We start from the raw sequence: 11,814 nt of genomic DNA, 5'->3' as shown, positions 1-11,814 counted from the left end.
GAGAAATTTTTGGAAGATTACATAGGCTTTTTAATATTTTAGTAGTTATTTTTTACCTTTCTGTATTTCATAATAATTTTTTGTTATTTATTATAGCATTAACAACCATTAAACATCAATATGATAATTTTTGTTAGTTTTATAATATAAAAATTTAAGAATTTTAATATACAAAATATTAAATTCAATTTTATTTTGTTGATTATAAAATTCTCAATTTATTTACACATGTAATTCTATTATTTTAGTATATCACTTATAAACTAAAATTAAATTATATTTAATTTATTTAATATAAATTTGTAGTTAATTTTAGGATCTGAGTTCTAAAATTGGAATTCGTTCAAATTAGTTGTTGGGTCTTCAGATGGGAAAGATTTCAAGGTTCTGGTGCTGTTTTCTTGGAGGTAGTGTATGGGATTGTGGATATATTGTTTTTGTGTTTTTTAATTGTTTTGCTTGATAAATTTATTATTATCTGTTGGGACTTCTATATTAACACATATTACATGTTTGATGATGGTGAATATATGCCAATGTTTAACTTTAAAACGATTAAACATAACAAAATTCTATTAACAGCATTTTAAGCATTACAAATTAATGAAATCCCTTTCATATAATATCCACAAATCTTGATTAATTATAAGATAAGAGATGAGGCTTTGAACTTATACCTCCTAAAGCAAGCTTGCTACCAAACTGAAACCTCATTATCAAATTCCTTGACATTGCTAATTAAGGGTGAGACAGAAGGAAGAACGTGCTGTTCCAGTATGCTGCTATAAGAAAATTTTGTTGATCCCAGAGAGAAAATTTTTATGACAAAAAACATTACAGAATTTGTTTAAGACAAATTTGTTGATGCAGATTTAGTGAAGAGATCATAGGAAAAGGAGCTGCGTACAAAATTGAAGTACACACATTGTATAGTTGGCTGATAAAGGAATATATACCACCTCATATACCCTTGCTTGCAGCCAGTAGCCAATATCTTCTTTCTCCTACGATGCTTTTGAAAGGAGAAGAGAAAGAGTGGTGAGATCTTCAGTAAATATAGTGTCTTTGAAGAATCAATGATGCATAGAAGAGATAAGGGAAGAATATGTGTAAAAATTTTCAAGGTCAGCAAGCTAGGGAAGGGTGATCCAACTTAGTTCACTAGCAAATTAGAGATCAAATTTTAGATGGCATAATGCAGACCAAAAAAATTATCTAGGCTAGTGGAAGCGAATGAATTAAAGAATAATATAATTTTTTTTCATTATATCTTAATTTTGGTTTTGATGTTATCCCCAAAACAATCGTATAAAAAAAAATAGTCTTCTAAAAATTTCAAAGCTAAAAAGTGCCACTTACTTTCTAGAATTTAGGATTGTCTGTTGCTTCTTGTGCACTATAGAAATGCATCATCAAGATTATTATGAACGCAATGGAGGTTATTTGGGAAAGTTAATAATGAAGCTCCAGCACTCTTCTATTCTGTTGGAGCTTGGTTTTGTTGCTTTTACTCTCTTTCGATGGATTCTGGTTTGCTTCAAGTCGGGTTTTATCACTTTGGTCTCTCATATGGAGCTGAGTTCATGAAGGGACAGATTAATGTGAGTGCTAGGTTTGGGCATGGAATGGCTGCTTAACTTTAAGTGACATGAGGGCACCTGCCTGGATTTTATTGGGTGCCAGTGGAGTTTACTATAGCATACTCAAGAAAATTTTAATGTTTTTTTTTTAAATGATTTTATTAGTCTCAGTGACCCATATGTCACTCTAAGTCTCTTCCTTATTGTAATAGACTTTTTATGATATAATGATTGGTCCGGGCATTGGAAACCTGTACACTTACAAAAGATACTACATAAAAGTCATTGGCAGTGAAGAACAAGAATCCGAACTCCTAATCCCAACTAAAAAGAGTTTAGCACTGTTTGCCCCCAGGTTAAAAGAAAATTTCAGTGTTACAAATAGAACACATGAAATCCTATGGTTTTGGTAAGTATTTTGGAGCTTCGCTGTAACTTATGTACAAGTGTTTTCTAGTGTGTAGTGCAATAGCTCTTTTGGTGTTTGTCTTTATTTTCTCCTTTTGGTAATATTAACTTTAATGAAGCTCAACCAGTCTTTACTAAACAGATAAGAATAGCAGATAACGGGTCTGCTGGTCCAATAGGGCCTCTAAAATTATCATTTAGATACAATATGTCACATTTGGTAGGTAAGGAAGAGGTGGTTGAAAAAAAGAGAATGTTTTAATCTAATTTTTAGGAATTAGGATACACTGCCTCCCTTTCTTAATATTATAGGCTAGTCATAAGATAAAAAGTCGTTTTCCTACTAAACAACCTAGCTTTTGTTTCAATGATAAGTGCAATATTCCTTACTTAAAGAGCTAAGTTTCAATCTTCATTCTTTCTCTAGTGTAAAAAAAAAAAAAAGAAAAATTATGCGCAAGCATAAACACTTGATAACCAAATCGTCAGCTAAGAGAGAGTTTGTTTAAGAAATTAATGCTAAGGCATTTGGGCTGTGTAGCATTGAAAGAGTCTTTTCCAAGACTATTTTCTATTGTGAGAAATAAAGAGGTGAAGGTGGCTGCAATGTGGAAGGAAATGGGAGTGGGAACTTTGATTTTTGAAGACATCTTTATGATTGGGAGGAAGAATTGCTTAGAGTGTTCATGGAGTTGCTTAGTGATATGTTTGTGAAGGACGAAAAGGATCATCTTCCCAGTAGAAAAGAAGCAAATGCTGACTCGAATGAACCAAATCGTGGAGCAGCGCATAAGGTATGGTTTGCATCTATTTAGAACTTTATTTTACCACTCAAACTTCATTGTTGCTTGTGGCTTGTGGTGTTGAATTGTATACTTACCAAAGAATTTTTAGCTTCTTGGGGGATTACTTTTGATGATGAAAATATACTATGTGGGTGGTGTGGGCTGGTTGAGGTGGATGAGCATATTATCCTTCATTGTATGTTTTCTCGGGCGATATTGGGGTGGTATCTTTCAGCGGTGGGGCTTTCAATGGGTGGCAACTTTAAGTTTTTCGGGACTACTACTGTTTTATGAGGATTTAATACTACTAAAAAGATGGTTAGCTGTTGTGGGGTTACTAAGTGGTCGATTTGGCTTGCTAGAAGTGATTTGATGTTTAATGCCAAGAACTAGGATGTTGATGAAATTGTTTTTATAACTAAAATGAAGTCCAAATTTTGGATCAATGCACCTGAGAAGGATGCTGATATGGAGGAATAGGATGGTGGAGGATGCCTTGGCTGCCAAAACCAGATGGGATGTTAGATCTGAGGAGAGGAATTTCATAGGTTCCACGTGGGGATGAAGAGCTGAAGTTCAATGTGGATGGCTCAACTAAAGGGAAACCTCGTCCTATTGGAAAGAATAGGCTGTGTGATACTTCTTTCTTACATCAATACTTCAGAATTACTAGAGAGGTTAGGGTGCATAAAATGCATATGATAATGGGTAATATATATAGGATAAGAGAAGATTGATGTGTCAATTGTCTCTATTTCATATAATATATTATGCATGCATGACCCAAACATCATGTAGAAGCATGTGAGGCAACAAGGTACGTCAACTTCAACTTCTGGAGTTTCTGTACAAAAAGGTCTGTTCAATGAATTAATGCAAACTCTCTTTTCTGCTATAATTTTTTCTTAATTGTGGCATCATGAAGGTCTTAGGAAATGCTATATATGTTGAACTCAATCAATCCACAGTTGTAGAAGTGCTGTGTGATGGCCTATTTGCCCTACTTCATTTTTTGATCTAACTCAGAACGATAGCATGCAAGTGAATATATAATCAGAAAATTGGATGAAATAATCATTACCCAAAGTGGAAGCAAATTAAGTGATTTAGATGAAATCAAAAGTGCAAACAGATTCATGTTTCAATCCCAAACACACCAGTTAAGTTCTGGATAGATAGATAGATAAATAGATAAATTAACCATAAGCAAGCCCAGCTGTTTGATAGATAAGATCCCTGGAAAACAGTGGCAGAGAGAAGAAGAAATTAAAATCCCTCACACAGAATTCAAACAACAAAACAGATCGCAAACAAACAAAGTTTAGTGCAAACCAACCAGATAGATCAAATGCTCAAACGCCTTAATTCGTCTTCAGCATCCCAAGCAGCTAGCTTATCAAGAACATAACCATCGATCTTAGAGTTCAGGTGTTTCAACCGGCGATTACTTTCCTTAATTTCAGCAAATATCAGCGGAAACGCCTCCAGGCCTAGCTTGGCCATCTGGGTCGCAACTACCTGCTTCACTTTCTTATCCTTTTTCTTCTTATCATTAACGAGCTTTGGTTTGCCAACCTAAATAGAATCGAAACAAAAACGAAAAAGTAAATATCAAGAGACAAAGTCCAAGATCAGGAAGAATTTTCCAGTAAATTATGAAACTACCTCAAACTTGGGTTTCCTTGCCCTGCGATGTTTCTTTCGGGACACTTCGGGTCCAGTTTCCATTTCTCCACCCACGAAATTCTTCATGTTTTCCCCCTTCTGCAAAGTCATGAGTCAATTTTTATTGAATATAAAAAATAGAATTATTTTCTTGCAAGATTCCAGGAGAGAAAACAAGTACCATAAACTGCTTGCTGATCACGTAGATGATAAAATTAAAACAAAGAAAATAAGAGAGAAAGTGACGAGAAAAGGTAATAAAATGAGAATGAACTCATGTAAGTCAATATAAGGACACTGGCTGCATTACAAAAAGAAATCGCTCGACTATCCTTCAAACGTGCCATTTCTTCCAGGATGTCGTACGATAACCGACCATTCTTTTATAAATTCACTTTCTAGAGCACGAAATATGTTGACATTCTTATTAATCAAAAAGGCCCACCTAGCTTTCTAATGCTTAATATTGACGTGGAGGATAATTAAATATGTAACTCCACTAACATGAAAATAGGTTAACATGGTTTCTTTGTGACATGTACGCGACTAATTTTTTTATTATTTTGGTTACTTTGTCTTTATGCTGTTAGATTTTTTAGTAAAACCAATGTGTGGACTTACATTATTTATTTCTGTATTTTATCAAAATCAGTTTAAGATAATTTGGTCTTTGATCAAAAAATAATATTATAGTCTATAATATGATCTACTAAAGTGAGTTAGACTCCAATGTTATATGTGGGTTCAAATGAGTAGACTTGTGCAGGAAATGCTAAATCTCATAATGAGTGGGATGAGGGATTCACTATGTAAAAGGTAAGGCTAAGTCCCCTCTCCTGTTTACAACAATGTAAAAATCTCACCGATAAGAGAGTTAAAAAGAAAATGAGAGGAAGATCTTAGTGCATTAACTACCAGCCATTAATCTAGTTAGTATTTCCTTTTTTTTTTTTTTTGGGTGAGAGCCAGTATGACAAAGGGCGACATGGCAAGAGATGATGGCTAGAGAATCTTCACTTACTGTTTGCAAACAATCTAAGTAACAAACTCATGTGGTCGGCGATTAAGGGAGCGTTCGAGGAATACAATAGGGTTGTTGACGTGCACATGCCAATGAGGGTCATGCAAGACAAAACCAGCGGCACAAAGTTTGCCTTCATTCACTAGTGACGTGCATATTCCCTAGATCTTTAAGCTTTGATGGAAGTTTATTTTGAATGATGACACTGCACTCCTCAGTAAGTGCAATTGTCTCAAAATATTCTAATTTCCTCTTTTTAGTCAAAATGTCTCTCAATAACTTAACATAGATTGTTAATCAAGTTTTAATTTGAAAAAAAAAAATAATTTACTCTATGGGTAAGTTACCAACGAATTTCCTGTTACCGATACACTATTGCCGACGGAATTCTAATTGAAATTTTTATTGTAATTTTTATCGGTAATGTTACATACCGACAGAATCTTTATTATTATTGACGAAAATTTTCATTAGTAATGCCTTTTTTTTGTAATTAACTAATTAAAACATTTTTTCATTAATTTGATTAGTGAAATTCTTTACTTACCATATAATACAACCTTAATTAATTTAGCTAATTTTAAATTAATCTAAATTTACTCATTTAATTACTTACGTAATCACCCTAAATCTTAATTAAGTTGAATAATTTTACTTATACAATCTAGATGATGTATTTCATCGATCTTCTTCAAATAGCCTATTTTCATAAAGTTTCATCAAGTTTCCGTTTTCCATTTTCCACATTGCTAATATTAATAGTGATAGCAATTGTTTACAAGAGCAAATCCTAATTAATAGCACAATATCCCAATTGTTTGTAGTCAATTAACAACACATAATTGTCAACATAAACAACCTACAATTAACAACACATTGTTTCCATTTTTGTTTTTGAAAGAAAGAGATTTCATTGTTTATCACAGGGAAAATACTTCCTTGGACAAGCAACTTCAGAAAACAAAAATGATTATTCACAACTGCAAACTCAAAAAACTAGCAAAAGAAAAAAACCACCCCATCAAGCCGCAGCTCACAAAACCAGACACAAGAACAAAAACCTGTACATTAACAACCCAAAAATCAAACAAAATTCAAATTGGACAAACAAGGATATAAACAAGAGCAATCAAAAAGCATGCCAAGATGGAAAACTAAAGTAGAAATGCATGCTTTTGCTTATCAAAGTTGAGAACAACTAGGCAGCACAATCAAAGCTGTAGTCAAAACCAATCAACCAGCACAACACCCAAGCATCAAATTATTTGTACGCATGCTTTTGCTTATCTCAAAACTCCAAGCATCAAACATAACCCCAAAGTAGAACAAAGAAAAAAAAAGGAAACCGGTAGATGTAGAACAAACTGGTAAAAAAGATTAAGAAAATCCTAAAGCAGCAATGCCACAACAACAATCCTTTCCTCCTTTAACACACTCCTCGGCACTGCCATTTTCAAAACACCCATAAAGACAAAATGGCAAAAGTCAAACAAAACCCACAAAAATAATAAAACAAAAATTGTATGAAAAATTTGTACCATCATTTAAAGAATCATTGTAATGGCATTTTATGTGAGATTGGAGGCTTTTCAAATGGGGGTTTAAAACCTTAATTTTGAAGAAATTGAAATTGAGGGAAAAGAGAGAAGGGACAAGAAATAAGGTACTGGGTAGTCCTCAAACGAAAGGAGAATGAGGAATCGACCACCATAAGGGTTGGGTCGACTGTCGACGTGGGTCAGGTGCGAAGGGAGTCGTTGGTGTGGGGCAGGAGGCCAAGAGACAGAGAGTTGAGGGAGAAGAGAGAGTTTAATGTTATAGGGAAAAATGAGTGGAAATAAAGGGGCTCGGAATATTAAATGAAAATTACCAACAAAATTGTTGATGAAAATTTTTAATTTAATTACCCCAATCGTCTCCATTGGTGATTCCATTGATATAGTTATTAGTCATTTCAATTGTCTTCGTCAGTAATTTCGTCAGCAATTTCATCAACGACATAACCACAATTCCGACCAAACCATCCATCGGTAATTTGGTCGTTATTATCCATCAATAGTGGCGTTATCGATAGAAATCACCCATTGGTAGACTTAACGCCATCTCACAATATTATACATCATTGTATTACCAACGGAATACTAACCGAATTGGTTCCGTCAGTGTTCCGTTGGTAATACTTAGCACATAATTCCGTTAGTTTTTAGTGATTTTTTGTCAGTATTTTCCAAAGCATTTTAGCGAGGAAATAAAAATCTATTTTTTTGTAATTGTTCGAGTTGATTTGACCCACTAGTCATCGCTCCGCTCGGATGGCCCACTAACATGGATTGTACACTAGCATGGCTCACAAATTGATCGCACACTTAACACAACTGCTGTGATACCAACTATAACGTAGTGGTTCTTGAGACCACTCATACTATGGCCTTAAACTCAATTTTCCCTGCTTCCAAACCTAAGTCAGCCTAACAATGCCTATCAAGAACAGTGAAGGCCACAATGGTCTTTGAAGCAACACAATATGCAATATGAATGCAAGCACACAACAGACAAGGTATAAACCTTCAAGCACACAAGGGCACACACATAAATGCTAAGCTAAGAGAAGTTTTGTAAAAAGAGCTGGAGAATAAAGCTTTCTTGTTTTAATGAGCCATCCTCTGAACAAGTGTTTACAAAGGAGGGGTTTTTATAATCAAAGTGCCCCTAAGTAGCTTGTGAGACCCTGTCAAGCTCGATTAAAAGACGGTATTGTATCAAGTGGTACAACTAAGTTAAATCGAGCCTTGAACTAGTTCAAATAAAAATTCTAAGAGGAATTTGAAAATTTTAAAACCAACAGAATGGCTTAGAATAGTGATTTGGAGTTCAAGGTCCAGTTTGGAGTCCATCAGAAAATTGACCAATTAGGGACAAAACGGTCATTTTACCATTTGATGATAAAATGGAGATTTTTAGCCAAGATTTGATCACATTTGACCAAGAATAATTATATGAAATATAATTATGATTATTGGAGTATAAAATGATGTTTAGTAGTGAAAAATTGTGATTCCCGGTATTTATGGAGCAGAAGGGCAAAATGGTAATTTTGCCACTAGAGGACTAAACGAAAATTTTTTTAAACAATTTTTGCCCCATTTGGTTAATATTGATCAATATTAGTGTTATTTTAGGTTTAAAAGTAGAAATAATGAGATTCCGGTACATTTCGGAGTATAAGGGCAAAATCGTAATTTTTTTTTCTCGGGGGCAAATCAGTAAAATTTTCGGCCCAGCACTTGTCAAGACCAAGGGATTTTAATTGTGGTAGGATTGGATAAATACCAGAATATTTGTGGTGGAAAATTAAGAAGAAAAAGTCAAAAAGTTAAAAATTGGGCCAATAAGCATGTGACACATGACATGCTTGATTATTTTATTATTTTCTATAGAAATCAGCCCATTAAATCCCCAATTCCCTCACCATATTCGGCCTAGACATCCAGCAACAAGAAAAAAGGAAGAACAAAAGGAAAAACAAGAAAACCTAGGTGGAAATTCAAAGAAAAAGTGAAGAAATCAAGGAAACAAGCTAGGTAAGTTAAAATTTCTTTAATTCTCCTTGATACCTAGCTTACCCATGCTTTTGTTCTTGATTTCCATGGTTGAATATTGAGTTATCATGATGAATTCAATTCTGAAAAATGGGTATAGAAGAGGAATTGTTGTTGGAATAATTTGATTTTAGACTATGTTAGTGTTTAGGGATAGTTAAGCATGGTTATGAACAAAAACACAAAAGAAATATTCAATTTCTCTAAGGTTCCTTGTTGGCCGAACCATGAGGGCTGAATATCAATGGGGGATTGTTTTTATTTCTACGAAAATGGCATGTAAAATGATGAATTAAGGTGAAACGGTTATGTAGAAAAAAATTCGATGCTAGTGCACCAAATGACCAAATTTTTCTATAAAGAACTGTGAGGGTTCTAATGCTGAATTTGGCTTTATTTAAATGAATGTGGTAAATTAAGGTATTAGAGGAGAAATGAATTAATTTGGAGGTGATTTGGACACAATCGCTAATTAATCGGGTGATCGGTCGAACTTAATCGATACCGTGATTAAACTGTAATCGGACATATTTTTGCATTTACATATCAAGCATTAGTAATTAAAATTAATTTATATCAATTTATGGACAATATAGTAAATTCCTCGAATTTGTTATTTGTCAAGGTGGTGAGACGTCCGAAAAAGGTAAAGGAATTACGCTTGAGGACTATTAGTCAGAGTTCACCCGGAATCCGAATTTTCGACACCTGTGAGTGGACTGCCTATTAAAATTGTTTTGGAAATATGACTGTTTTGAACAAAGTGTTTGAATGATTTTATAATTTTTTTTTATGAAAATGAATGCCTTGGGAACAAGCTTTTGAGAAAAAGTTTATGTTATGAAATGTGGTTATTATGGATTTCTATGTGGTTGTATTATGTTGATATACATATACACTTGAATATAATGTTGTGTAATTATGTTGACTCGACTATGTGCGAGTAGGGAGTGCGCATAAGCCGAGGATGACCAGGTTATGTGCAAGTAGGGAGTGCGCATAACCCGGTGATGACCCAGCCATGTGCGAGTAGGGAGTGCGCATGAGCTGGTGATGATGATGGGTTGGTGAGATGATGATGATGGGTATATACAAATATATATATATATATATATATATATATATATATATATATATACATATGTAAATATGTGTGATATAGCAAATGGATGGACAATGATTTATGGATGTGATGTACATGAAAGTTGAGACATTGTACTTTGAGAATTTTCATGAATGTTAGGTTGATTTTATTAGTTTAGCAGGATGGCTTTTTGTTGAGTGAGGAAAAATGTTTCTCTTGTTGCTTTGTTTTCACTGCATCGAAATTCATGCTCGATGTAGCGAAAAACTCTGGGGTTTGGAGGGGTCTTAAATAGGAATGAACTAAATTGCATTGTTTTGAAACAAGTGCATCATGATTTTAAATTTTTCCTAATTGTTGCTTGTTCCCTTCTTTGTTCACTCACTGAGTTTATACTCACCATTTTCAAATTCATGTTTTCAGATCACGAGGTAGCTGATAATTAGGACGAGGTGTCCTTGTAGATCTGTGTACATATTTTGGTAGGTGTCTCGGCATTCGGTAGCTGTATATCCATCCGAATCACTCCGCTGGAGGTCGAGTATTATTTTGTTATGTATAGATGAACTTAATGTAAATTTTAAAAGAGTAATGCCAGTACGAGTTGGCAATGTATATCACTATTTTGACTCAAAGTCATGAAATAGGACTTAGTGATAATAAATAGAATCATAAGTAAGATAAATAATAGGCTTGCCTTAGTTTAGTGGATTACGTCCATTGGACCTATGCGCCGGTCATGACCCGGAATTTGGGTCGTGACAATATTGGTATCAGAGCCCTAGGTTTGTCTAGGTCCTAGAACTTCCTTTTTGTTAGTCCAGCGGAGAGTCGGGTCTTTATGTGGAAACTTCAGTTGTAAAGTGTGAACCGCGGTACATTTTACAACCAAATGACCGCATAGATTCCCTATCTTAGAAACCACCTTTTGCTTTAAGTATGATTATAATATGTGTTTAATAACAGGCCTTTGCTTTTGTCTAGGTAAGAATGCCGCCTAAGACACGAGCCGCCTCAAGACGGGCAGGGGAGCAAGATGCTCTCATTGAGATGGCAGATAGACAACGGGCATCCACCCAGAGAGGCCGAGGTAGACGTGGCAGGGTCACTAGGCCGGTGGGGTTGGATACGCCTGTGAGTAGGCAAGAAGAGGGACAGTCCTCAAGTGATGTAGATAGACACCCAGCTAGGGGTATTACTATTGAAGATTTGGCGGCAGGCCTACAGGGAGTTAATCGGGTTGTAGAGATGATGGCAACCCACATGGAAGATATACAAAGGGTAGTAGAGGGGAGACCTACAGTACAAGAATCCCCTAGCTCCCAAGGACAGGCCGATCACCAACATCATGAGGAGGAGAGGGGACATCTAGATATTTCTCTTCCTGACTTTCTCAAGCTTAAGCCTCCAACATTTTCAGGGTCTGATGCATCGGAGAAACCCCAGGTTTTCTTGGATAAGATGGAGAAAATTTGTAAAGCCTTGGGATGTTCTAGTGTTCGGTCAGTTGAGCTAGCCGCCTTCCAATTAGAGGATGTGGCGCAGGAATGGTATAGCTCTTTATGTAGAGGCAGACCGACTAATGCAACACCGTTGGCCTGGAGTGAGTTCAGTGTAGCCTTCTTAGATCGATTCTTACCATTCAGTGTGCGTAATGCCAGAGCCAGAGAGT

General features: G+C 35.1%; 2 long non-coding RNA genes across 2 annotated transcripts; one reads left to right on the top strand and one right to left on the bottom strand.

Moving 5' to 3' along the window:
• The first annotated feature begins 274 nt into the window (after window positions 1-274).
• LOC148761819 (uncharacterized) lies at window positions 275-3,682 on the top strand. The gene is made up of 2 exons (XR_016027518.1): window positions 275-2,782; window positions 3,203-3,682. It is a non-coding gene; the product is annotated as an uncharacterized LOC148761819 (long non-coding RNA).
• A 628-nt stretch (window positions 3,683-4,310) lies between these two features.
• On the bottom strand, window positions 4,311-4,735 carry LOC18594840 (uncharacterized). Its single transcript, XR_001928632.2, has 3 exons — window positions 4,620-4,735; window positions 4,439-4,537; window positions 4,311-4,348 (listed from the first exon to the last, which is right to left on the bottom strand). It is a non-coding gene; the product is annotated as an uncharacterized LOC18594840 (long non-coding RNA).
• Between the last annotated feature and the right edge of the window lie 7,079 nt (window positions 4,736-11,814).

The sequence above is a fragment of the Theobroma cacao genome, chromosome 7 (genome assembly GCF_053813885.1).
Source record: "Theobroma cacao isolate CCN51 chromosome 7, ASM5381388v1, whole genome shotgun sequence".
Taxonomy (NCBI): domain Eukaryota; kingdom Viridiplantae; phylum Streptophyta; class Magnoliopsida; order Malvales; family Malvaceae; genus Theobroma; species Theobroma cacao.
This window is presented reverse-complemented; position numbering and strand designations above follow the sequence as displayed.